Consider the following 27,376-nt stretch of genomic DNA (forward strand, 5'->3'; position numbering starts at 1 on the left):
TATGTAAATACAAACTCCTCCACCCCTAGCTTTACCAGAATCACTGTTTCTATCAGAGTGATAAATTATTCGATTTATCAGCTCAACTACCGCATCCAGTACTGCTGAATGTAGCCAAGTTTCTGTAATAATTACCACACAGCTCTCACAAAGAAGCTTGTTTGCTGCCATCAGCAACTGTAATTCGTCAATTTTGTGGACGAGAGATCTGATGTTGGCCAGGAAGACGCTTGGCAGTGCTGGTCTGGTGGGTCTTTTTCGAAGCCGGGTTAACAGACCAGCTCTGCAACCACGTTTTTGCTTTCGCTCTTTTCTCTTTCGCTTCTTTCAGCACTTCCCCCTCCTGTCGACAATCCATAGAGATCCTGGAGGTCTTACTATGCAGTTTGGTATACAGTGGGACCTTTGAAACTCTCTAGTTATCTCTATTTTTCTTGTGAGCCCGATGTTTACCAGTTTTGTGCGTGAGTAGGTGAGGTATTGGGAGTTCAGAGCCGCAGCGTATGAACGCGCCACCATCTTGGAACTGAATGCCTGAAACTTGGGAAGAGAAAGTAAGATTGATGACTGAAATCTGTGTTGAATTGCTGGCAAGTACATCAGTCAATTCTATGGCAGGCAGACACAAATCACCCTACATGAAAAGGTATGTTACAACTGTTGCTAATGTTTTGTGTGTGCAGTCTTACATACAATACTAGGTGAGCAGCATCCCAGATGGAAGAAGGGGTGTGACAATCAGCAGCATCTAGCAAAACATCACCATACATGTAAGAAAATTCCCCACCCACACAATGCGCTACCATTCCACATTTTCCAGTGAATTCCAGAATGTGAACCACTGATATTGGGTCTACACTTAACTGTCGCCACTCCAATTGAGGCCTTCTCTAGCAGAATTACAGCCTGAAGCTGTATGGTGGACTTAAATCTACTTTCCCTTCAGCAATGGGAACTTCCGCTGCCTTCCCCAATGTAATTCAGGCAGCATTTTTTGATACTCTGCAGAACTTCACAGCTGCCCAATGACACACCCAAAAGTATTTTAAATGGTTTGTCTTCCCACTTGCCAAAGGCAGAGAAATGGAAGACCAGTAATGAAAATGGTGGATAACTTGCAGGTCAGCAAGCACATCCACCAACAATTATTAAGGAAAAGTTGAAATGGGAAAGTAGAAAAACTCCCCCCCCCAGGCTTAAGTCACTCCTAGCAATTCCTATGATGATGATGCAATGCTACAGCACACCACAATCGCCGGTACACGGACAGCAGAATAAACTCAGCTCTGAAAAAGCATGAAACTAACAGGCAGAAATAATAGGTGGGGTACAGATTAGCCTTTGTGGGTGCTTCTAGATGGATTATAGGATTGGTGTTCCTCATGCATGGACATTTTCTGCACATGGGATCATAGTCCTAAAAGTGACAGACTGATATTTATTTATACCAAACAATATTTACTGATGCTATTGTATTATTATTTTTTAAAATAATAATACATGGTCTTGTGTGTGTGTGTTTTAATGAAAGTGCAGCGTAGCAATATTTAAATGAATAGTTTTAAATATTAAGCTCCTGTCTGCAAGCAACTTGCATCAAGCGGTACACGCAAAAAACCAATGTTGCTCAGCTGCAAGAGAAAAGCAGAGTGTGTGTACAGACGGGTCCAAGGCACAATCAACAAGTGGGATATAAATCCCTAAATCTAAATTATGTAAAATTTAAAGCATTTTAAACCCCCAGAAGGAACAGCAGCACCTTTCTCATTTAAAATGGAACAGAGATTTGGCCCACGAGGAAAAACCCCACGAGGGGAATTTAAAGGGCCCCCAAAAAACCTGAATTCTCCGCATCAACGTTGAACAGCTGGGCGGTCTTTCTCAGCCCTCTCGGGGCTCCCGAGGACAGAACCAAGATTGATGTCCACCTTGACCACTCCCAGAGAGAGGAAGCGACTTCTTCGCACCAATAAGCGTGTGGGGAGGGCGGAGCTTTGACCACCTCGGCGTGCCGATTGGCCGGACAGGTCGCCCGCCTTGGCGCATAGGCTCGGAGCCGGGGCCTTACCGCCGAGGTAGCCACTGAGGATGAAGGCGGGAGGCGGGCACGGGAGAGCGACGCTTCGCCCGGCCAACGAGCCGCCGGGATGCCTGTTCCTGTTTGAGAGGAACGTGCCAATGAGGGTGGCGTGAGGGCGGGGAGAAGAAGGAGCTGGGCTTTGCGAGTTATCGAGAGAGAGAGAGAGAGAAAAGAGTCGGGATAATAAAGGCGGCGGGAGGCGGCGGCGATTGGAGCCGTTCTGAGCGGCCACTGTCGGGCGGAATCCTTTTCAAAGCGGCCGCGCGGAGGGCGGAGCGGGCGGGCCAGGCGTCGCCGTGACGGGAGGGCGGGGATGGTCGCCGACGGGATGAAGTAGAGCTTCTTCGGGGCGGCGGCGGCGAAAACGTCCGGGCTGCTTCTGAAACCTCCGCCAACCGGGGCGAGGAGAAAGCGCCTCAGGAGCGTCGCCACCACTAAGCAGGTATGGAAACCTGAGGAGCCGAGAGAGAGAGAGAGATTGTGGTTTGAGCGCCATTCGCGAGGGGTTCTGTGGCGGCGGCGGCGGTTTCCCGGTCCCAACGGAAACGGAGCCGCCGGCGCGAGACCCTCTCTGGAAACGAGGCCGGGCGCGCGCGCGAGCAACGGCTTCTTTCCCTCAGGCTGCTGCTGCTGTGAGGCGCTTTTGTTTATAGCCGAGGGGCGTGTGTGTGTGTGCGCGCGCGCGCGTTCTGAGCTGCGGTTCTCCTCCTCCCACCCGCGGGAAACCGAGGAAGAAGGGGAACCGCGGATTCTCGATCTCCCGCCCTTTCTTTCGCAGCGCAGGTAGCGGGTTCGCCGGGCGTTTCGCGGAGGGGAAAGCGCAGCTGCTCGGAGGAGAGCGGGGAGGCCGGGCCGGGGGAAGGGGGGTCGACCGCAGCGAGGCTTCGGGAGTCGCCTGCCTGCCCGGTAGGGAGCGCCTTTCTTTCTTTTTCTTTCTTCCTCCCTTCCCCTCCCGCGAGGGAGGCACCCACGCAGCCAACTTTCTCGTAACTGTCGCTCGGCGGGGCGCTTCTAGCCCGGCTTCCTTCAAGACGCAGAGAGAGAAAGAGAGAGAGTTGCACTCGCAGGCAAAAAAAAAAAACCCTGTAAACCTAAGGATGTGGGTGTCTTCTTTGGCGATCGCTCGTAGCCGATTGTCTTCCACGAACACGGTCTTAACAGCGAGTCCGTAAGTGACCGTGGAGGCCAGTTCTGGATCCACACCTCCTTCCACAGTGGCCACATAGGTTTCTAGGCAGGAGTTGATCAAGGTGAGGATTTGCCAAGCGTGCCTTCCTCTTAGCACGTTTCCATTTTTAAGTTCGGAATAGAGTACAGTAGTTGTTTTGGAAGATGATCATCAGGCATCTGCACATGACGACCAGTCCAACGCAGTTGATGTAGAAGAATCATCGCTTCAACACTGGGGATCTTTGCTTCTTCCAGTACGCTGGCATTAGTTCGCCTGTCTTCCCAAGTGACGTGTAGAATTTTTTGGAGACACTGTTGATGGAATCTTTTGAGGAGTTGGAGATCGTGTTTATATGTGGTCCATGTTTCACAAGCGTACAGTAAGGTTGGTAGTACAATAGCATTGTGAAAAAGCATTTTGGTTTCCCTGCGAATATCCCGGTCATCAAACACTCTGTGCTTCAGTTGGGAGAAAGCTGCACTTGTAGAGCTCAGGCGATGCTAGATTTCAGCATCAGTGTCGGCCCTTGTGGAAAGATAACTGCCCAGGTAGAAGAAGTGATAGACACTTTCCAACGTTACACCACTGGGTTGGGTTTGTGGCGCTGCAGAGGTTTGTGCCTAAGGATGTGGGTGTAACCACTCTTCGGCTCTCCGTTTGCCCCGGCGGAGTTCAAGACCTGAGCCTAGCTGCTCCCCTTTAGTGCCTCGAAGGAGGCTATGTAATAGGGTTGCCATAGTTCACACAGCGACAATCTGGACAGAAAAGCTGGGGGGGCGGGGCAAAGTTGTTGAGCTTTCTTTCATTTTGCCCAAAGCTGTTGAGGTGGGGTGTTTTTGGTTTGTTTTTTTGAAAAATCGCTAAAAATAAATAAATGCTGTTTTTGAGCTATTTTTGTGGGGAAGCGGCACTGCTGACATGGGCTGACATGCAGTCAGATTTTTCACGGATTTCTGCCCAGACTTCTGCCAACTACAGTATTCTGAAGGAATCCGGGAAAATCCAGACTTACAACAACTGTAACTACTTTTTTCCAAATTTTTAAAATTCATTTTCCAAATTATTATAAATCAAACCAATTGAATTAATTTAATGCAATTTCTTAAAATCAGGTTTCCTGCTCTGATTCCAAGCATATGATCATTATCATTTCCTTGCATAGCCGCATCGTTTCTTATTTAGACTGAGTCCAGTTGACATCCTTCACTTGCTCTTAAACCATTCTTCCAGCTGGCCGCTTTTTCCACCTTACAAACAGCACCTCCGTTACATCTTATATGACAGCCCCACTACACGATAGCTGTGGGAGTTAGACTTGGGCTTGCTAGTGGGTGTGAAGCCCAAGGGGGTGACAGGTGGCAGGCAGGTCACTGTTGCTGAAAGGAAGGGTGCAGAGTGTGAGCATCTGCCTTTGCCAGCACAAGATGCCTTTGGGTCAGTCCCCGGTGCCCCCAGGTAGTGCAGGGAGAATTTTCCCTCTGAAACCCAAGCTACCCTTTGCCCATATAAAATGAAAACTGGTTCCAGGGTCTGCCATGCTGCTTTCTCGGTGGGTTCCTGGAAAGAAGCATTCTGTTGTGCTAGCAAGTCTCATGACAGTTAAATGAAATGTAAGGCACCTTTAGGGATGTTTGAAGATTTCCAAATATGGGCTTGAGAAGCTTGTTTTGAATTGGAATTAACTAATCCCTGATCTCATGGCTGTGACTTGGCTGTGTAGTGGACAGTGGGGGCTAGTTTCTTGATCTTAATACAACTTGTACACAAATAGGAATAGCAAGCAATATGTTGATATTTGTGTCAGAAGTTCTTTTGGGCGTTCTTATGTGATCTTCAAATAATACATGTTACATAGTTAGATAAACATAGATCAAAGGAGTTGAAGTTTGGCTAGAAAACCAAGTGTTTTCTTGAGACTGCTGATTTTTGTTTTTTCTAGGATCTATTGTAAAGCTCCCGCATCTTGGGAATACAAATTACACATTCCAGATGCAAACTTTTTGTACTGATGCCCATTGTCTTCAGGTCACATAAGTAGCACATTTTCTTTTCCTCCCCTTGTATTTTGCAAGCTTCACATGTTTGTGTTGGAGAGCTTAAGCCCTTCTCCTGCCCCCTTTGCTTTGCTCAGTTTGCTGGGACTGCCAGGGCTCTGATCAAAAGTTCAGAAGGAAGTGACACATGGCCTCAGAGGTTGAAGAAAGTTAATTTGTCTGTGAGATGAACTATTGAAACAGGAAGAGTTATTACCCAATAATAGACTATTTAACGCTGAGCATTTTGTAATACAAGCAGTGGCAAATGACATAGGAATAATCCATGTTATTTGTTACTTCTGTACTTGTAAACAAACACATCTGAAACAAAGTATCCAGACAATAAGCGCTACAGTAAGCACAACCTGGTTTGCACTCTGGTGGACTTCCCTTTCCCCAAGTATGCTACTATATTGCAGTACTTCACTACTATTGTAACTTACATAGGTTTATGTAGAAAAACTTCAGAATCTCCATAGATTGTTAGAGAGCACCAAGTGTTGCAAAACTGCAGAGATACTTATATTGTCCTGCTGTTGTTGTTTTTGGATGCAGGGTATGTTGAGAGGGGGAAGAGACTACTGGAGATAAAAACTACAAATTGCTCTGCTCTAATGTCGTCTGATATAGATATGTAGTTGCCTTAATATAATTTTCTTCCTCTTCTGTTAAATTAAGGCCATTGAGGAGAGGGAGAAAAGAAGCCTTGTTTAGACCAATTATTTTAAAGAATTTTTGAGTCATTAAAGCCCTAAATGGCTTCGGCCTGAAGGAGTTGTTTAGCCCAGATACTGAGGTTCAGCTTCTGGCGCTTCCCTCATTGTGAGGTTACAGGGAACCAGGTACAGGGCCTTCTCAGTAGTGGCACCCACCCTGTGGAATGCACTCCCATCCAATGCCAAGGAAATAAACAACTATCCAACTTTTAGAAGACATCTGAAGGTAGCCCTGTATCAGGGATTTTTTTATGTCTGATGTTTTACATTTTTTAATATATGTTGTAAGCTACCCAGAATGGCTGGGGAAACTCAGCCAGGTGGGCGGGGTATAAATAATAAAATTATTGTTGTTGTTGTTGTTGTTGTTGTTATTTAGTATTATTATTATTAAAAGATGATAGTACATTGTTAATAAGGTTTAAACGAAAGAATACGTATAAAAACACATCCAATGCATATAACAACCCTTTTCCATGGTCTTCTGATTTCAAGCCAGTAGTCTACATTTCTACCTTGGATCCTAAACGCCTTGCGAGTTGAACGTTTTGACTCCTGAATGCCGCAAACCTGGAAAGGAGTGTTCTGGTTTGCAAACATTCTTTGGAATCTGAACATCTGACGTGACTTCCGCGGCTTCCGATTGGCTGCAGGAGCCATTCCTTGGTTTCCGAAAGTTTTGGAAGTCAAACAGAATTCTGGAATGGATTCCGTTCAACTTCCGATGTACCACTGTAATTGTAAACTTTAGAAATAAACTTAAATAGACTTAAAATCTAAAAGCCATGACGGGTAAGGGAATTGGGCCTGGGACAGTGCAAATCCACCCAGAATACATAATCTTCATAGTCCATTCTATCACCTGCCAAAAGCAGTCTTGTATGGCCTAAGTTCCAGGTGGTTTCTCTTGATCCAGTCATTTTACTGAACATCTACAGACCTGGTTTACATGTCAGATGCTGCTCAAAAGTATCGGCACAGCGTGGCCATGAGTGGGAGAGGAGTGAAACGGAGGTGTTACAGCAGCATGCACATGCTGCTTGTTTAAGTTTAAACCATAGTTAATATTAACTATGATTTAATACGGCTTGTAGACAGAGCTATTGTCACATCTGAAGTTGATGGAAAGTTGGAATTTGAGCTGCTGCATTGTGATGAAACTTCACATTCATTCAAAACCTGCAAATGAGTTATTACACAGTTTCATGTAACAATTAGAGGGCAAATAATAAATATCATGAAGGACCTAAGTGGATCCCTCTGACGCTTGCAGCAAAAATACCCTGAGGTGCCACTGTAGTTCTCCCAACCATCTAGAATTTTTTTGTCAGATAGGATCAGAACCACTAGAGTATGGCAGAAGAGGTGATGAGAGGTCTAGGACAAGTTAACACTTTCGTTTCCTCTTTCCCATAAAGGAGCTTGCCCACTAGTATGACTAAAGCTGGACTAGTGATGAAGTTGAAACAGTTTCGAGATTTTTGTTTGTTTGTTCCAGGAGTGTATAGAATTGCATTGGGGCCCAATGAGTTCCCCAAAGGTTTCAGTATAAACTTCATAAACTGGCTGGATATAGTAGTGAAAATGTTAGGCTATTGATGGGTATGTTACAACTGGTTACCGTAGTTGTTATATATGAACCCCTACAGTGTAAGCCCTATATGTAGTCTGCCATGTGATTTTCATGGTTTATTTGTGATTTCCTTCTGCCCACATTGTTCTCTGCCTTTTGGCATAGTTGGTAGTGACTATCTTGAGCGAGCAGTCCTTACAGTCAGCTTGTCATATGCTTAACCTGTGAGAATGTTCTCGGAAGGGAAAATGTCAGGGTGGGGATGGTGGTTTTTCTACTCACAACACTTTAAATGCTCCCAATTCTGTGTCACAGTCTCAACAGTACAGTGTTTTTCTTTGTTTCCTTCCTGTGGCCCCACACCCTGTCCTACCAGTAGAAAGGTAGCTTTTAAAATGTTTTGTTTGTAAACAGAACATGCTTATACTGTAAATAGAACCAAGCAGTTCAAAAGCACACCAGTGCAAGTAGATAAATAGGTACCGCTGTGGCGGGAAGGTAAATGGCATACCCGTGTGCCTGGCTTCTGTCACCATCCTCCATGTGCCAGAAGTGGTTTAGTCATGCTGACCATGTGTCCTGGGAAGCTGTCTGTGGACAAACGCCGCCTTCCTCGGCCTGAAAAGCAAGATGAGCGCTGCACCCCATAGTCACATTTGGATCCTTTCCAGTTGGGATTCAGGCATCATCATTGAACTGAAACTCCTTGATCACGCTAGTCGATGATCTCCGGCGGGCTAGGGACAAAGGCGAAAGCTGTTTCCTAGTTCTGCTGGATTTCTCAGCAGCCTTTGATACAATCAATCATGACATCCTTATGGACCGTCTAGAGGAGCTGGGGGCACTGTTATGCAGTGGTTCTGCTCCTTCCTCCTGGGCTGTGTCCAGAAAGTGGTGTGGGGAGATGAGTGTTCGGACCCCTGGGCTCTCATTTGTGGGGTGCCTCAGGGTTCCGTCCTCTCCCCCATGCTTTTTAACATCCATAAGCCACTGGGAGAGATCATCAGGGGGTTTGGGCTGCGTGCTCATCAGTATGCGGATGATACCCAGCTCTACCTATCTTTTAAATCAGAACCAGTGAAGGTGGTGAAGGTCCTGGGTGAGTGTCTGCAGGTCGTTGGAGGATGATGTCAGCTAACAGATTGAGGTTGAATCCTGACAAGACAGAAGTACTGTTCTTGGGGGACAGGGAGCGGGCGGGTGTGGAGGACTCCCTGGTCCTGAATGGGGTAACTGTGCCCCTGAAGGAGCAGGTGCATAGCCTGGAGTCATTTGGACTCACAGCTGTCCATGGAGGTGCAGATCAATTCTGTGTCCAGGGCAGCTGTCTACCAGCTCCATCTGGTACACAGGCTGAGACCCTACCTGCCCGTGGACTGTCTTGCCAGAGTGGCGCATGCTCTGGTTATCTCCTGCTTGGACTACTGCAATGAGTTCTACATGGGGCTACCTTTGAAGGTGACCCAGAACCTATAATTAATCCAAAATGCAACAGCTAGACTGGTGACTGGGAATGGCTGCTGAGACCATATAACGCCGGTTCTAGAAGACCTACATTGGCTCCCAGTACATTTCAGAGCACAATTCAAAGTGTTGGTGCTGACCTTTAAAACCCTAAGCAGCCCTGGCCCAGTATACATGAAGAAGCGTCTCCACCCCCACCATTCAGCCTAGACACTGAAGTCCAGCTCTGAGGGCCTTACGACAGTTCCCTCCATGTGAGAAGTGAGGTTACAGGGAACCAGGCAGAGGGCCTTCTTGGTAGTGGCACATGCCCTATGGAACGCCCTCCCATCAGATGTCAAGGAAATAAACAACTATCTGACTTTTAGAAGACATCTGAAGGCAGCCCTGTTTAGGGAAGTTTTTAGTGTTTGATGTTTTATCATGTTTTTAATATTCTGTTGGAATCCACCCAGAGTGGCTGGGGAGGCCTGGCCAGATGGGTGGCATATAAATAATAAATTATTAGTAAAAAATAATATTATTATTTGTCTGGACTTAACCGTCCAGGAGTTCTGTACCTTTTTACCTAGAACATGTTTTATTTATAATTTTTATAATTTATACAAAATATAGTTACATAGTGACAGGAACATAATGAAATATTGTTGAAGCAGAAAAACATATAATCATAGAATCAAAGAGCTGGAAGGGTCATCTTTCTAGTGCAACCCCCTGCAATGTAGGAAACTCAGCTAAAACATCCATGACAGATGGCCACCCAATCTCTGCTTAGAAACCTCCAAGGAAGGAGAGTACAGAACCTTCCAAGGGAGATCCATCTTCCATGTTTTATAAAATATAAACAACTCTTATTTGACCCCAGTTATCTGACACAGATACAGTCCAAAAGGAGCACAGGGAATTGTGTATATATGGGAGAATTTTAAGAAGCAAGTGGTCCTCACTGACCTGGTGCAAAAAGATCTTGTCATCTGGAGGAGGCCTGACTGCCTAGATCAGTGGTGTCCAGACTTTTTTCAAAGAGGGCCAGAGTTGATGAAGTAGAGGGCTGACCAAAGGGCCAACCAAGTTGTTAACCTTTTTTAAAGATTGAAGTTGTGTTGAGCTTTTTTTATGATTTCCCCCCAAAGCTGTTGAGCTTTTTTATGATTTTACCCCAGGAAATAAACTGCCACTGGGGCTGGATTAAACTGACCGGCAGGCTGGATTAGGCCCCCGAAACAGACTTTGGACATGCCTGGCCAAGATAAAACACTATAGCCCCACACACCCTTACTTAGTAGTAAGACCCACTGAACTCAGTACAGCTTTCTTCTGATAAGAAAAAAAATCCACTGCCCAGCTTGTCAGGCTGCCACTTCCTGTGGGTCCCTCTGGTCAGCAAAAGGAGTCTCCAGCCAAGTTACAGAAGCAAATTGGCAGACAGTAGACCTGATCTTTATTTGTTGCAGCAAAGGTTTAAACACCAAAGAGGAAGAACCCTGAGCATGGGGTTGCATGAACTTTTAAGACTTTCCCCCTTTTCCCATAATACATTTCCAGTAGCAACCTCAATACATCACAGATATGTCACAGTAGAGGCATGGTTGGCATGGAGAAACATGAAACTGTCACCCACCCTAGTTCCTAATACCTTTAAAGTATCTGCTTTCCCAAGAATAATAAAATTATTTACATATTTCTCTGGCCTCCAGGCTTTCCTGTTTGTGAGCTTTCAAAGGATCTAGTCTCAATCCGCTCTACCAATAGATTTCTATCTGGAACATTGTTGCTCATGAACACCTCCTGCCCCCCATTGTGGGGTTTGATTTCACACCTTGTGGAGGAGTGAGGAGCACTTGACCATATGCTCAGGGGATTATGGAGGAAGGCAGTAGCTTGGATCCGCCTTCCCTTTAGGAGTAATACACCATTAGAATTGAGAGAATCGGACAAACCATTGATTTCATATGAATTTTTGAAGTTTTGTTGTGTTTTAGGGAATAGTCAGGCTCATTGTCCTGGCCTTAGTTTGAGGCTGTTATGGGGATTTCGAATTTTCAAGGTATCACAACTGCCCCCCCCCTTTGGTTTTAATACTTTTGAGTAGACACGACAGCAGCACTAGATGACCCCATTCGGCTAGGCACTGGGGTGGATTTCACCCTGTGCCTTGCAGGGCTGGGCCGACGCTGCCAATGGGCCCTGTGCCCCTCAGCGACATCCAAAGGCCCTGATCCACTAGGCGCTGGGGTGGATTGTATTCTGAACCTTGCAGAATCAGGCCCAGGCTGCCACTGGGCCCAGCACTGATCTAGCAGGTCCTAATGCTAGCAGAGGCAATGGCATACTTGGGAGGGCAGGTTTAAGGAGCACTTTTGGGCCTTCAGGGTAACGAAAGCACTTGGGCACATGATAGACTAATTCAGCAGTCATGTGTATTAGCCAATAAAAGTTATGACATATGTAAATGATAATGAATGATAGCCAGTATTTGAGTATTTGGATAACACCCACAGATTCCAGAAGGATCACTATGTTAGTCTAGCAGCAACAAGAACAGAGTCTTAAAAGTGCTTTTTAAGACCACCACATTTACTGGGGCATTGTTACAAACTAGAGTCAATGTCATTAGATGCATGGCATGCTATCTTCAGTTGATGGGTGTATACAGATGGCAGGGGTAAATGGGGGGGGGGGTAAATGATGCATAGGGTGTTGTTGTTTTTAATAGCACTCTTATTTAAAGAATTTGGAAATTGGGGTGGTAGTGAGATTCTATGAAGAGAGCGAGCACGATTTTTAATCCTCTATTTAATCCAAGCATTGCATTTATTTCTCTTTTCATGAAACAGTGTGTGCCAATAGCTGGCCAATAGCTACATATATGTATAAAGCATATATCTTTTAGGCTGGGGTAGTATCCTCTCAAGTTTAGGAAAGTGCACACATCAGTTAAGTTATAGAGTAGCCTTTCCAACCTTGGGTCTGTAGGGTTGGTTATACTGTACTACAACTCGCATCATCCTTGGCCACTGCCCTGATGGCTGGGGATGATGTATGTTGAAGTTCAACACCATATGGGGGCCTAAGGTTGAGAAGGTCTGCTCTGCAGTGTTTCACAACTTGGGGCCCATCATGGATGTTTTAGCTGAGTTTCCTACATTGCAGGGGGTTGCATTAGAAAGATGACCCTTGGGGTCCCTTCCAGTTCCATGATTCTGTTTAAACAATATTTCATTATGTTCCTATCATTTTATGTAATTGCATTTTTTATAAATTATAAAAAAAACCCATGTTCTATTTACAAACAAAACATTTAAATAGCTACCTTTCTACCGGTGGGATGGGTGGAGGCATGGGTGTAGCCAGGATTTTGTTAGGGGGCAGGCTTTTGTTAGGGGGGCAGAACCTCTGATTTGTTTTGATTTGTATTGATTTTTACTTATTTGGGAGGCAGCTGCCCCCTGCCCCCCTTGGCTACACCCATGGGGGGGCACAGGAAGGAAATAAAGTTGTAAGGAGGCCACAGTTGGAAAAATGTTGGGAAACATTCAATGTTAGATATTGAGATATGAAAGCTAGGAGCTAAATGGCACCTTAAATCTAGATTATGGGTGCAAAAACAGAATCTCTACGCACCCTTTTTAATAACAAGAATATAAAACAGAAAATGAATGAACTGCAGTTAAAATATTATGTCCATTTTTCACATGGTCTAGTTCAGTTTATCTCAACCTGTGGGTCCCCAGATGTTGTTGAACTACAACTCCCATAACCCCTAGCTAGCAAGGCCAGAGCTCAGGGATGATGGGAGTTGTAGCCCAACATCTGGGGATCCACAGGTTGAGAACTGCTGGTAGGCAAACTAAGGCCCGGGGGCCGGATCTGGCCCAATCGCCTTCTAAATCCGGCCCGTGGATGGTCCAGGAATCAGCATGTTTTTACATGAGTAGAATGTGTACTTTTATTTAAAATGCATCTCTAGGTTATTTGTGGGTCATAGGAATTCTTTCATTTCCTCCCACAAAAAATATAGTCTCCCCCCCACAAGGTCTGAGGGACAGTGGAGCGGCCCACTGCTGAAAAAGTTTGCTGACCCCTGGTCTAGTCCTTCCCCTGCCGTCCCCGTTAATATTCTTAAGAGGGTCTCTTCTCCAGTCTTCAGAGAGTAGCTGGAAGTGGGAAGGCAGAAAAAGGTCCTCCTTTCCTTCCACTCTGCACTCCAGAGCTCAGATACTGCTTGCACAAATGACATTCCCAGTTGCAAAATGTGCCTAGAACAATGGGAGTTTTGAACACTGGAAACACTGCTCTAGAGGACTCAAGTTGGTACCTAGAGTTCTTTCTTAATTTCTATGAGTTCTGTCATTACTGCTTGAGAGATATTGGAGGGGAAACACTGTAGCAACATTTGCAGGGGAAATTTGATTATTCCTTGCAACTTTAAATAAGCTGCATAACTTTCATAGGATTTTGTCTGAATTAATCCAAACAAAAGATGGCAAAAATGCTCACCCTATTGTGGTATTTTCAGTGGAAAGCACTTTGTCACTTTGAAAGTGTATCACCATTTGCAATAACTAGTTTAGAATAGCCCCATTCAGTGCTACAAAAAGCATATTACTAAAGTTTTGTGAACTCTGTTTCTGCTCTTGCTATTGCCTATCTTGTGTGTTCTGAAAACAGATTTTTATCTTGTTCTTCTGGACAACTCTAATCAGGAAGTAGAATCAATTGTGCATAAAATGTGGAGGATGATTAAGAGGGAGTGGGCTTCCCATGTTTGACTGGTTTCCCATTGTTTACTTCTAAAAGGAAACCAGTAAATTCTTGCATCAGAACACTGATAAAACTTGTTCTGAATACAGCTTTGTTTACATCTGTAGACTTTCAGACTATGATAACTGACAATATTTTGTTTTTTAGAAATACCCTGTTACTGCATGCTGAGACTTGAATTTTTGTGAGCAGTTAAAATGCATTCGAGTCGCCTCCAGTGTGAAATTAATAAGTCTTAAACATTTAAAACACTTGCTGTGGCTCTTAGTAGGGAAGAGGAACAGGGGGAAGCCCTGAAGCGTAAGCAAGTTAAAACAAGTTTGTAACTGACATGGAGTCTGAAATATGCTCTCTTGAACCTTTCCAGTGATTCACTAGTGAGGCATGGTTTTAAAAATGTAGGTGTTACTTGTAGTGTCATAAGCACCAGCTCCCTAGGCCTGAAGCAAGGTGAGCGCCACAATCCATAGTTGCCTTTGACTGGACTTAACCATCCAGGGATCCTTTAACTTTTACCATTGATTGGTTTTTTTGAATGCTTTATGTATAGCATTTAACCTTAAAAGATATAAAATTAAATGCCTTTTCTAAGAGGCTGCAGGAAAAAATATTTTCCAAGTTACCTCTATTATTAAAATAACATGCTTTCTTAGTAATTTTGAAGCCAGTCGTGAGCTATACATTCCACAATGTATAACGTCTTGAATGAAATAGATATACATTCTCTACAGCCTATTTTAAGGACTATCTCCATAGAGGGATTTATACAGTCTACTGTGGTTTTGTGGTCCTCTGTGAATTGAGTAAATGGAAAGAAAACAGATGAGGTCATTGCTAGGTAGAATATAACTAGACAGACTGTTTGCTGCTTGGGAAAACGGCAAGTGGAATAAAACGTATCTGTCTATGTCAAACCAGCTGACCAATCAAGTTAAGCTGAAACTACCTTGAGAGTAGTTGTATTAGGACAAGGAGACAGGATATAAAGAAATTCAGAGGAACTTTTTACTATTTTTAAAAAATATATATTTCCCCTCTTTCTTTCTAGCCTTTAATATACAGTATCAGTTTCTTGTAACCTGTATTTGTCCAGCAAGGGACCAAGAATATTTCATCTTTTTGCCTGCTCTTACATAGTGAAAGTACAAGCTTGGCTCCTAGAAAAATATCATGATAGGTCCATTCCAGGTGGCTTGCATCATTTGTTGTTGATCACAAATGGTTTTACATTGGTAAGACTATATCCCCCTGAAAAATCTTCTATAACTATAGCTACTTTGTATTAATCTCTGCTTTCCCCTTATATTGGTGTGGCCCACTAGATGTTGCTGAACTACAACTCCCATCATTGATGAACATTGGCTGTGGTAGGTAGAGTTGAGATCAGAAAAGCCACAGGTTAGCTACTTGTGTCCTAAAAGCTTTCATTTTATTTATGCATTTATTTCATAAAATTCATATACCACTTGATTGTAAACAACAACCACCACCCCTAAATTAATAAATGTCTTTTCCAGTTATAGCTACTACTGTATAGTTTTACATGTGATCTTAAAACTTCTAAACTGGAACTTCAGCAACTGTTCTTCAGCTATCATTAAAGGCTACCAAAGGATTAACTGTACACACTGTTTTCCTCTAAGCAATGAATTGGAATGTTCTCTTTGATCTACAGTCCTGCTCTTGAAAACTGAAATGGGGTGGGAGTGAGAGGGTCATTGGTTTTCAGACTCTTAAATAATTCATTTTAACCTTGACTGAAGCAGAAATGGCCCATCTCTGAAGCAGAGGAAATAACACTAGAGGGAGAGGTGATGAGAATCTGTCATAACCCATGCTTATCCTAGTATTTATTGTCAGGCTGAGTATGATTTGCTTATATGGGTATTTGTTACCTTATTGACTGGGTTAGAGAACCTCTGGGCCAAAGCAAAACACAGCCCAGCACGCCTCCCAGTTTGGCCAGTTTGGGCAAGCCATGCTAACCCTAGAGCAGATGTCATACATGGTGTGCGGTGGGGCAGTTATGGGCAGGTCTTCAAAGGGGCAATTGGGAGCTTAAAGTGAGCTCCCAGTTGTTCCTCTGCTCCAGAAGGGGGTGAGTAACAAAAAGGAAAAAGGTGACTAACAAGTATTTACGCTTGATGTTTTAATGTGTGTTAAACCACTTTGAGATTTTTTTCCTTTAAAATGTAAAGCGGTATAGAAATGAAATGGATGCTAATAATAAATAATTATTATCCACTTCTCCCTCCCAGTGCTGCTTCTTGAACCTTTGAAAATCCGAGGTTCGAAGAGCAGCATGGGACTTATTGCAGCAAGGTTTTCCAACAGCCCATCCTCCAAAGTCCCTTTGTCATAGTAATGCCAGGTGATTATATGTTAAATTTTGTCCTTCACATGTGTGGGGATAAAGATCTGGCCTACTGGTCAGGGGAAAAAACCCCTACCCCTGATATATAAGTACAGTCATACCTTGTGTCGTATTAGGTTCATGTTGCGTCTTTTCGGCTTGCGAACGCGGCAAACCTGGAAGTGTATACTTCTGGGTTTTGCCAAGCATGCGTGCGCAGAAGCGCTCTATTGCGCTCTGCGCTTGCGCAGAAGTGCCGCTCTAGTTGCAGACTTTTCGGGGTGCGAATGGCACCCCGGAACGGATCATGTCTGCAACTAGAGGTACCACTGTATATGAATATAAGTATTCATATAGGAAATCCTGTCATAGTTTTCTTATCTGTGCTGTCAGATGGGACACAATGCATTCCAGAGAAACCATTGCGGTACATCACAAATAGTGACCATGAAAGGCAATAGAATATACTGTAGTTCCATTTTCTCCTGAGACACAGTTGCCGACCGGTTGTGGAATATTTTCCCAGCTGGCTTCGGAGCCTGAAACTTCCTCATGTAAGCTGGAGTCATTGTCCATCAATTTAGTGTATGGTGTTTTTTAGATGTAGTCACCATATTTTTCACATGCAATAATTTGTAGGCTACTAGGCCTTCTCTTTCAATCAAGTGAAAATGGTTAAATCACTCTCTCTGCCTCTGAAAATGTTCTCTGGAAGTAAAGTCATTGAGATACACTCAACATTGACTGCCTGTTTGAGGGATTACAGAGCTCAGAGATTATGCAATCATTTTGTGGCATGTTTCATTAATTTTTCCCATTTCATAATACACAATAATCATAAGTATATATACAGCTGTACTTACTATATCTATAATTACTGTTTGTTTTGATTCCAGTGTCACAAAATGGTAAGCATTTTTTTCCTCTTTAGAGTCTCCACTGATAGCATAGTTCCCTCCTATAGCTGCTTATATCATTATTCTATTCATAATCATTACATTCCAAATCTTCTCCTTCCAGAGGTCTGTTGGTGGTACAGTATCTATTTCCCACGTTTGCTATTAAAACTGAGCATCTATCACCATATGAGCAACCAGGACAAAAGTTCCTTGGCCAATGTGGTATTCTTCATTGCCCAATAAACCTTCTCAGAACCTGCTATTTCTGTACAGTGATACCTCGGGTTACATACGCTTCAGGTTACATACGCTTCAGGTTACAGACTCCGCTAACCCAGAAATATTACCTTGGGTTAAGAACTTTGCTTCAGGATGAGAACAGAAATCGTGCTCCAGCGGGAGGCCCCATTAGCTAAAGTGGTGCTTCAGGTTAAGAACAGTTTCAGGTTAAGAACGGACCTCCGGAATGAATTAAGTACTTAACCTGAGGTACCACTGTAATTTTTTGCTTATTTCCCCTCAAATGCCTTTCATTCATCCACAGTTCCACCATAGATGTGCAAAAGTGCCTCTGCTATTGAGGTTCTTCTGAACAGCTGTTTCTTTACAGGCCTTTGGAGTGGTGCCTATATATGTGTGTGTGTGTGTGTGTGTGTGTGTGTGTAGGAAACACATGCTGAAAATGACTGTGAAGCTCATTAGATAGCCCTGAGCAAATCACAATATCTTGAGCTAACAAGCTTGCTGTGAACTTTTCTCAGTCCTCCTTGTAAGAAGGGCAGAATGCAGAGTAACAAGCTTGCTTGTCTCAACTCTGCTTTTGCAGATACTTTATTGAGTGTATTTAGAAGACATTTCTTGAGGTTTTTTTAATTTTGGGGGTGGAAATGTCTGTTTCTGGAATCTAAGAACAGTAAGATGTGTTAAAATGTTTTGGAACATGTCAGTTGTACTCATGTTGCTTTTGAAGTGATATGTTAAAACATTGGTCTGTGATTGTGGTTTCACATGTGCAAGGCATCCTTCAATAATGCCCTTACGTGTGCATCCTTAGGCTCAACTCATTAGGTAGGAATGGACTGGAATGATTCAAGTGAGATGATGGGCTGTGGACAGAGGGCCACTTTTCAAAAAACGCACCCCCCTGTTAAACCCTGAAAACACAACTAATACAGCAGGGTTACAGCCTTTCTTCGCAATGTGTTTTTCCTATGTGTAGGAAGTTTCTACATGAGGAAACTTTGAAGAAAGTCACCCCTTATTTACAGTCTGACATACCGTATACAGTCTTCTTGGCATCTCTTTCTGGTGCATGTATAATGATCTCAGAGGCTTGGCTCCATTAACTAACGTTTGTCATTAACAAGGATTACAGCTCAGTAGATCAAAACAAAGGCCTTTTGTTGGACACTTCTATCTGCTAATTGTAATCTTGATTTTTAAAAATAAAGTTGTCACAAGAGCTGTGCTGTGTCAGAGCAAAGGCCTATCTGTCCAGCATTCCCTTTTCACAGAGGCCAACCAGATCCCTATGGAAGGTCTGCAAAGCAGTATACGAGCACAACAGCATTCTTCCCAACTTGTGTTCCCCAGCAACTTGCATTCAGAGACATAATGTCTCCCATTCTATAAGTAGCATGTTGCAAATAGACATTGATAGCCTTAACTTTCATAAATTTTATCTAATCTGCTTCTAAAGCTGTCCAAGTTGGTGGTCATTGCTACTTCCGGTAGTGAATTCTATTTTCCCCCACTATGTGCTATGTGAAGAAGTATTTTGCCTGTCCTGAAGGTTACAGCATTCAGCTTCCTTGGATGATTCTAGTCCAGTATTGTGTAACAATGCATTTCTCTTACTCTGTTTTTGTGAATTACTTTAGTATTCAGGGAAGCACTGGCTCCAAAACAGGGGCAACGTTTGAAAGGGGAAGATTTAGTGATCGAAAAAACTTGGTTTTTGCTTTGGGCAACAAACAGCAGCACACGTAGGGGGCCTTCATACTGGGGTAGGGAGGGAATCGGCATGTATGCTACACTTTGTTTAGTGGGAGTAGCCCAATTCAATAACTGTATTGTTCTTGGTTTCATAGGAATGCTGTATTTAATGCCATGTGAATTTTATTTATTCTAGTCATATTTTAGAACTATCCTTTCTTTAGCTTTTGGTTACTATAATTTTTTGTTAAACCAGAATGTCCAAGATACTACAATTATAGAAACAAAATATTTTGTGTATTTAAACTTCTTTAATAAAAAAACCCAGTTGCTTTAGGTTTCTGTTTTTTATTGGTAGCTGTAGTTAGATCTCTACAAACAGCTCTTACTTGTGTTGTGTCTAACCAGCAAAAGAGCTGTTTTCACCTAGCCCTATTTAGATGTCATATGGAATGTCTCTTGTATGAACAAGATTCAGAATGAATATTGTTGTTATTGTTTAGTCGTCTTAGTCGTATTCGACTTTCCGTGATCCCATGAACCAGAGCATGCCTTGGAAACACTCACTTTCTTCTCAAAGCTTCTCCTTTTTTATGTCCATGGAGTTTTCTTGGCAAAATACTGGGGTGGTTTGCTAGTTCCTTCTCCAGGTGGATCACATTTAGTCTAAACTCTTGGCTATGACCTGTCCGTCTTGGGTGGCCCTGCACAGCATAGCTCATAGCTTCTCTGAGTTATTCAAGCCCCTTCGCCACGACAAGGCAGTGATCCATGAAGGGGAAGAATGAATATTGGGACTGCAGAATTGAAAAGAGGAGACCAATAACTAGGGGGGAAAGATGGGACAGCCATGGGTGGAGTCAGAGTTGAATAGGATGGAGGCATCACTTCTTGTGATGAGCACACTTGCTTTCTTTTGCTCTACAGTCATATCTGATTGCAGGTTTATGAAGACTTGTGAACAGAGCTGGTGGTAGGGTGAGTGTGTTCACAGTGGGTAACAATTTTATTGTTGTACTATCTTCAGGTTCCATAGCTGCAAGCAGATGTTTGCGTTCTTGTTTTTTCGTCTCGCTGTAAATGCACCAATCTTCATAGGGCTGATTTGGTTGCAAGACATCTGCTGTGTTTGGCTGCCTGTCCAAACAGTGTGACTGCATCCAGGTGACAGCAAGCATGCGGCCAAGCAGTTAGGCAAACTTACCTTCCTCCCTTTTCTCTTTTTTCCCTCTACGCCAACCCAGGGTAGAAACAAATTTCTTTACTGTATGGCAGCTAAGAACTTGTCCTGTTGGAAAAGCAAGATGTAAAATTGCAGACATAATGTAGATGGTTTTAGGAGCTAACTAGAATTTCTGTCTTTGGGTATATAATACAGATGTATTCTGCCCTTTCTTGAAGGAGCTCATTGCAGCACACAGAGCTTTCCAGCTCATAGGAGGATGTGCAGATTTGCCTCAGAGAGGTCACCAACTGAGCAGGCCAAATGGGATTTTTGTTTTTGTGGCTTTATATACTGCACCACGAGTTCTTTGTTAGTACTTGGAATGCAGCTGAATTTGAGGAAAATGCTATATTTGTGAAGCTTTTTGCTATATCCATATTCCAAGTCTGCTTCTTTATCTGAAATGAAGTGATTGTATCCCCATGTCTTCTCCATTTTTCATTTTTGTTGCATAACTAGTAAAATTTAGGGATTTGGAATAAAAATCTGGGTTTTAGGGGGGTATGTACAAATACTAAAACGTAGGGCTGATAGTGGATTAAATTAGCTTTTGACTCATCCTACAAGTTTCAGTTTATATAAACATGTAATGTAATGCAAATAAATAAAAGTAATAGTTCTGAAGGAAAAAAGGAATGCTTAATTCCTATTATGGCATCTGTATACATAGTCTTATACGCACTGTTTTCTGTGTGTGAGAAACAGAAAGACTTTCTGTAAGTTGCCACCAGCTGTCTACATCTCTTGTAAATATTTTTGTATATATCCTTGTCTAATCAAAGATTGTAAGACTTTTTAAAACGTGGATATCAAACTGACTAAATGTTGCAGCTCTGATATAGATTTTAGCAGTAGCAAAGTTTGCTGTGATCAAAATCGTACTCTTATACACTTGTTTTCAGGATGCTTAGTTTTTTGTATTCCCTTCTCCTTGGAAAAAGAGAGAACATTTGGCTTCTCTGTTGCCTGGCAAAAACATCAGAATGCATAACAGAGAAGAGAACTTTCCTTAATAGGAAGGGATGGATGAGGGAAGAAAATTAGAAGTATCTCTGAGACCTTGATCTAAGGACACATCCAAACATTATTTATGATTCTATGATTTACTTGAGTGAAACTGAAGTACTTAAAAATAAAAGTCTTGGTCTCTTTAAAATTGATCTCTCATAAAAAAAATTACTCTAATTCTATTTTTGTTCTCTCCCTTTTGAATTTAGTTGCTGTTGCTTTTGGGCTTATTTTTGTGTTCCTGAAAATTGGTAATTGGTGGTAATTATGCCTGTTAGTCATGGTTTATCCCACAAGAGTCCTCTTAAGCATTTCACATTTCATGAAACAAGGATCAAACGATAGGTGACGCTGTCTCACTTCTTGAGCAAGCACATTCTGTGGAATTGCTTGCTCATAGCAGGTGCAGCACAAGCAATAAGAGGAAACTCTTATGAAACTCAAGACGGTATTATATAAAAACATTTATTGTGGTACCAAAAACATTCTGCAGCAGAACCTATCCTTCTTGAGTAGGGCAATTCCATGGAGATTGTAGGCTTTAGTTAGGGGTGGAAAAATAACCTAGATATTTCAGAAGCATGTGGGCAAATACTGAAAACATTTTGTAGTTAAAACAGGAAATAAAAAGTGGTAGATTTGCAATTGTAGCTGTTGTAGTTCGGTATTGTATATTACATGGGTAGGCAAACTAAGGCCCGGGGCCCGAATCCGGCCCAATCGTCTTCTAAATCTGGCCCCCAGATGGTCCGGGAATCAGCGTGTTTTTACATGAGTAGAATGTGTCCTTTTATTTAAAATGCATCTCTGGGTTATTTGTGGGGCATAGGAATTCATTCATTTTTTTTTCTTTTTTCAAAATATAGTCTGGCCCCCCACATGTTCTGAGGGACAGTGGACCGGCCCCCTGCTGAAAAAGTTTGCTGACCTCTGGTCTATGAACTAAGGCAGCAGCTCTCCAGGGTGTCAGGCCGAGCTCGAGATTCAACCTTCTGCATGCAAAACATGTGCACTACCATTGAAGGCTCTTGTTTTAGTACTTTGTCCTCAAATCATAAACCTAATTTCAGAGAGTGTATTTTAGTCTAGGCTTTTAGGGGCTCCAAGTAAATAATTATTAAACATAAGGTAACACTTGAAGTACGTTGACAGATCTACCTTTCATTCATGGAGTATTTTGCACTGCCATCTGGTGGCCAAATAAAAATAGATGTAAATTTATTGTTTTTCTCCCTTTTAAAGAAGACGGTCATGATATTAAAGAGTAATTGTAAAAATGTGAAAAATGTAGTGATTATAGTCAAACCTAGTAAATCCACATCACTTTATAAATTTGGGGTGGACGTTTCCAGCTTCCATTTCTTCTCCTAGCCTCCCACCTGGGAGTTATTCTCTTCCCTGCCTCTTATGCAGGGTCCTTCACCAGTCATCCATCACCTATCCTCATCAGCCCAGCTTAGAGGACTGGTAGTTCTTTGTTTTTACGGTTTGTTCAGTTACAAATCAAAAGTGGACACCGGTGAGAGTTTGGTTTAATAGGTACACTAAAACTTTCCCATCCATCAGTTTTCCATACAAAAAGCTTGTACGTTTGGTGGTCAGGCCTGCAAATTCGTGCCTTTCTACTCTGGCTCAGAGCGGCTAGGAGCTCAGTTGCCCATCCTGAGCACTCGCTGCACTGCTCGTCTGCTGCTCTGGGTGGCCGAGCGAGGCTCACAGGCTCCTTTGGCAAGAGCACAAGGAATTAGGGGGTGCAGTGCTGTCACAACTCCTTGCCAAGGATGCCAGCGAGCCCACGTGCTCCTCTGCTGGTTATGGTACAGTTTGGAGAGTATAGCTCAAGGATTTGCATACTTAAAAAAAATAGGAGGCTTTATTTTGGAAACAAAATTAGTATTAGCATACAAAGTATTACTATAAAGACTGCAGATGGGGTTGATAAAAAATTACAGAATGCTAAGGATAGAAAATTCGTAATGCTATGGGCATGGACAAGCATTACTCTCCTTGGACAAGGAAAGTGGGAAGAAATCTGCAATAATTTATATTTCATTATATTTTAGGTTCTGATATGGACCACCAAGAGTGCCTTATTTCCCCTTCTTAAGTCTTAACATGCATTTAAATTTTCACCACCACTGTGCTGCTATTCTCTGTTTACTAGGCCACATGACATTACATTTTCTTCTTAATTTGTGAATGGAAAATTTGCAGTATCCTTGGAGCACTAAATGGAGTTGCAGTTCTTGTTAAAAATGTATAATCAGCACAATGCTGGCCAATCTGACTACAGATAAGGAGCACCGCTTTATCAGCACAAAGATCCAGATTTTTATCAGGTGAAGCTTGGCTGAGATACTTATATTTCAGTACTGTTTATAAAGCCCTTTATAGCAGATGGCATACTGTAATCTGTAATTACAATCATCAGCATAATACATCTCCCAGCTTTCTGCATCTGAAATTGGGGGATAAGGTTAGAATTACAAAGAGGATTACTCACGTTCTGTCAAAGTGAAATTCAAGTCTTATGACATGGGAAATAAAAAAATGAATATAATTAACATGGAATATCTTATAAAACGCAATAAATCAATCAGCATGGTGAAGTAATGTCCAGAGCTAAAATCCCAAGTTAAGACACACTGGATTTTTTTTTTTAAGACAACTGATACAAATAGAAAATAATCCTTCCAAAACAACATTTTATTTGATTTTATTATTGTAAATTAAGAGTTCTTTGGAATCCGATGGCTGTTTTCCTGGAGCCAGTATAAGTAATTTGCTTTGATCTCTGAGGTAAACAAATAATCTGTTATAGTGTGTTTTGTTGTGAAGTTTTAGCAACTAAACCTGAGAAAACTGGAAACAGTTGGATGACTTTACAAAAACAGAATGTAGCCATATTTTGGAAGCTTTCCCCATCTTTTAAACAGTGTTTAAAAACTTTAATATGTTTCTGTCCTTTCCTTACGCTTGTTTTGAAATGTGATGGTTGTGTCTGGAGATAAAAGTTCTGATAGACACTGTTGAATTAAGGCAATTAATATAATCCAGAACTAGAGATTTAGAGGGCTGGGCAACAATCTGGCAGTTGAACGCTGAGTCAGAAGACGGAGATCCTAATATTTCCCCACCCCAAATATTTGGTCAGGGAACACTGGACTTGATAAATTTAATCATTGGCTCATTCAACTACATATCACCTTACCTGCCCAAAAATGCCCTCCTACTGTTTTGATAGGGCATACAGGTCAGCCTTTATGCAGTGAACATGGACTTAACTAAAATGGGAACATTCAGAAATTGGGTAACGTTTCAGTCTCTCAATACTCTGCTGCTGGATTCATTCACCATATTCCAATAAAGACAATAGAGGTAGCATGAAATTGCCGGCATAGAATTTATTAGCAAATTCCATTCCCCCACGTTAAGCTGGTGATACATCTGTCACTACTGTCCCTCTATAGGTGTTAAATTTGCAGAGCAGGAAACATAGTATTATATTTGATTGCTGAAGTGCATGAGGTCAACTCTGTTTGGACTCTGCATAGAAATCTGACAGTACTACAGCTTACCTTGTACATTTCATAGCCTTTTGGCCTTGCTCTTGACAGACTTGTTGTTTTGTTTTGTTTTTTGGTGAAAGAATGGACTGTCCTGGGGTTCAGCAGCATAGCAGGTGGCAGGAACAGCTGGGGCGACCTTCCCCCAAAGCCTCTTTTGCAAGACAGTCAGGATCACCTTATATCTGCATACATGGAAGCAGAATCCCTGCCCTTGGACTTCAATAGTTGCACTGCCTGGTTGTGAACTCAGTAGTGTTAGTTAATCTGGGGCTTGCCATAAGCAGGTTAACTCAAGCAATTGTAGAGTCCCTTCAAGGGCAGGCTGAAGTAGAGGAATTGTTACTAACTCATATCCATTCTTGGTGTTGGTAACTTCTAGCTTTTGTAGAAGGGTCTCAGAGTGGAAGACAAACGTCCTTCCTCGAAGTTTGCATGGGATAGCGTGTGCTCAGGGTATATTATTCTTGGGACCATCAACTTGAGTGGTTTCTCAGTTTGAATGCTACTAACATTTTATATGAATAAAATATTTTAAAATTATCTAGCAGGAAAATAATGTAAACTTTCTAGTGGAATGCATCAGTGTCAACTGCGAAATGAACATTGTTGGCAGAATGAATGCCTCTCTCCGCTCAATATCTGCTCCAGACACTAACAGATTTGCAAAGGGTGTAGTTGACTACAGCATTAAGAGAGGAAGCAGAAGTCTACTTGCATGATGATGGATGTTGGCTTCTGCTTGAAATTTGTTTCATTTTTGACATGGTCTAATCCAGGTGATCTTCCAAACCAGTCTGATGCCCTCTAGATGTTTAGGGTGAAACCTTTTTGAACATTTCTCATGCTGGCTGGGGTTGATGGGAATTGCAGTTCAAAGTTTCTGAAGGCCACTAGGTTGGGAAGACTGATACAAACTAAAGACTATAAATAAAAAAAATCAATCAGAAAAAAGATGATAACTTTGCAACATATGTGGATCCAAATGTATAAAAGACATTCAACTAGTAACACCTCTTCTTTCAAGTACCTATCCTGTATTCTGAATGTGTGAATTTCAGTAGCTATAAAATGAAGGGTGATTAATAGTTTAAGAGATGGAGCCCTGGCTTGAACACATTTTTGTACTGAACTTCACCTAACTTTGTGCATTTGATGGCAGTTACCTTAAAAATAAAATAAAATGAATAAATGCAATGTTCTTACTTCAGTGCAGGTAGTAATTTAGTTTTATTTTATTTCTCCTTAGCTAAAATTCTTGTGTTCCTCTGTGATGGTGTGTATCACAAAGTTCAGCTCAACTAGCCATCCCAACAATTGTAACTCCAGTTAGATGCTTTCTGACTGAAACGGTGGTAAATGTGTATATATGAAATAATTTATGCCCAAGTACATTGATTTCTGTTGGTCTACTCTGAACGTAACTTAGTCAGATGCCATCCCCTATGTATCTGAATGTGTATATGTCTGTAGCATGAATTTAATAAAAAATGCAATTACATGGAACAAGGAACATTTTGCAGATTTGTTGCTTGTATATTGTTGCTTAATGCAATAGTTTCATTTTGATTTTTTTATGGTTTCCTCTTAGCAATATTTACCAACGAAGTGTACTTGCAGGAAGGAAATTGCTATAAATTTGCCCTCACTGGCTAATACAAGAATTCATCATTTGTTGACAAACTCGAAGTATGAGCAAACAGTTCATTCCTTCTGCTTTCTGACTTACCATACACTTTAAAAAGATGATTCAAGTGTGATGCCAGCATGCCTGAATCTAACCTCAGTACAGATAGTCTAAACTTTAAGTAAGGTAAAAAAAACCTCTCTGTGTGTGTTGGGCAGGGGGGAGTAGAATAGTAGTCCTGAAGTCATGTATTTCCTTAATCGTCTATGAGTAAACTACCTTGAATAGACCAGTTGTGGATATTGGAGAGAATTCATAGTAGCAAATGAGGGGAGCAAGGCTAGTTTTGTAAAGAGGTTTTACATGAAAACATATAAAAAGGCTATTTGTGTAAAAATGGTGCTTAATAAGCTCATTTTCATATACTGGTCAGACTGCCATAGATCTTGCTGCAGTTCTGCTTATCTCTTAAGGAGCTGGAAATGTTTAGGAAAAATTATTCAAAGAAATCTCCTTCAGTGTTGCTGTTTTGTTGAAATTATTTGTTATAATGTAGTGTTGTACACTGTTTTGCCAATACCTTTGAAAATCAAGATGGTATAGAAATAAAAGCTGCGCACGTGTTTCCTTTACTTCCACATAAATGACATCTTTGAATAAAGAACTGTTGCAGAAAACAAATTTCTGCTTCCTTTTTATATAAAGCTTTGTGACTTAAATTCTTCACTAGCATTATTCCACTTGAGGCAAATAATCTAAGCTTTTTTAAAAAGCTGTTTCTACTCAGTCATGTCACAAACTGAACTGATCCAGACTATGTGGTGTTGGATACTGGTAACTGGCAGACTTTTCACAGTGATAACTGCTATCGGTGAGTGCAGATGCATACTCCTCCCTTTACAAGATAAAATGAAAACTTCCAGCTAATTGGATAGAAATAAGCTTGTGTGTGTATGCAC

At 42.0% G+C, this 27,376-nt stretch overlaps 1 protein-coding gene across 4 annotated transcripts in view; it reads left to right on the forward strand.

Moving 5' to 3' along the window:
- Positions 1 to 2,187: 2,187 nt before the first annotated feature.
- Positions 2,188 to 27,376, forward strand: part of FRYL (FRY like transcription coactivator) — a 137,892-nt gene continuing 112,703 nt past the window's right edge. For 2 of the 4 annotated variants that reach the window (XM_083629856.1, XM_083629858.1), the window contains exon 1: positions 2,222 to 2,522. The gene's annotated coding sequence lies outside the window, so the exon portion shown is untranslated. Of the gene's footprint in view, positions 2,523 to 26,039; positions 26,146 to 27,376 lie in introns of all 4 variants that reach the window. The other 2 variants (XM_083629857.1, XM_083629855.1) reach the window with 2 other exon arrangements.

The sequence above is a fragment of the Podarcis filfolensis genome, assembly GCF_964270895.1.
Source record: "Podarcis filfolensis genome assembly, chromosome: 9".
NCBI classification, from domain to species: Eukaryota; Metazoa; Chordata; class Lepidosauria; order Squamata; family Lacertidae; genus Podarcis; species Podarcis filfolensis.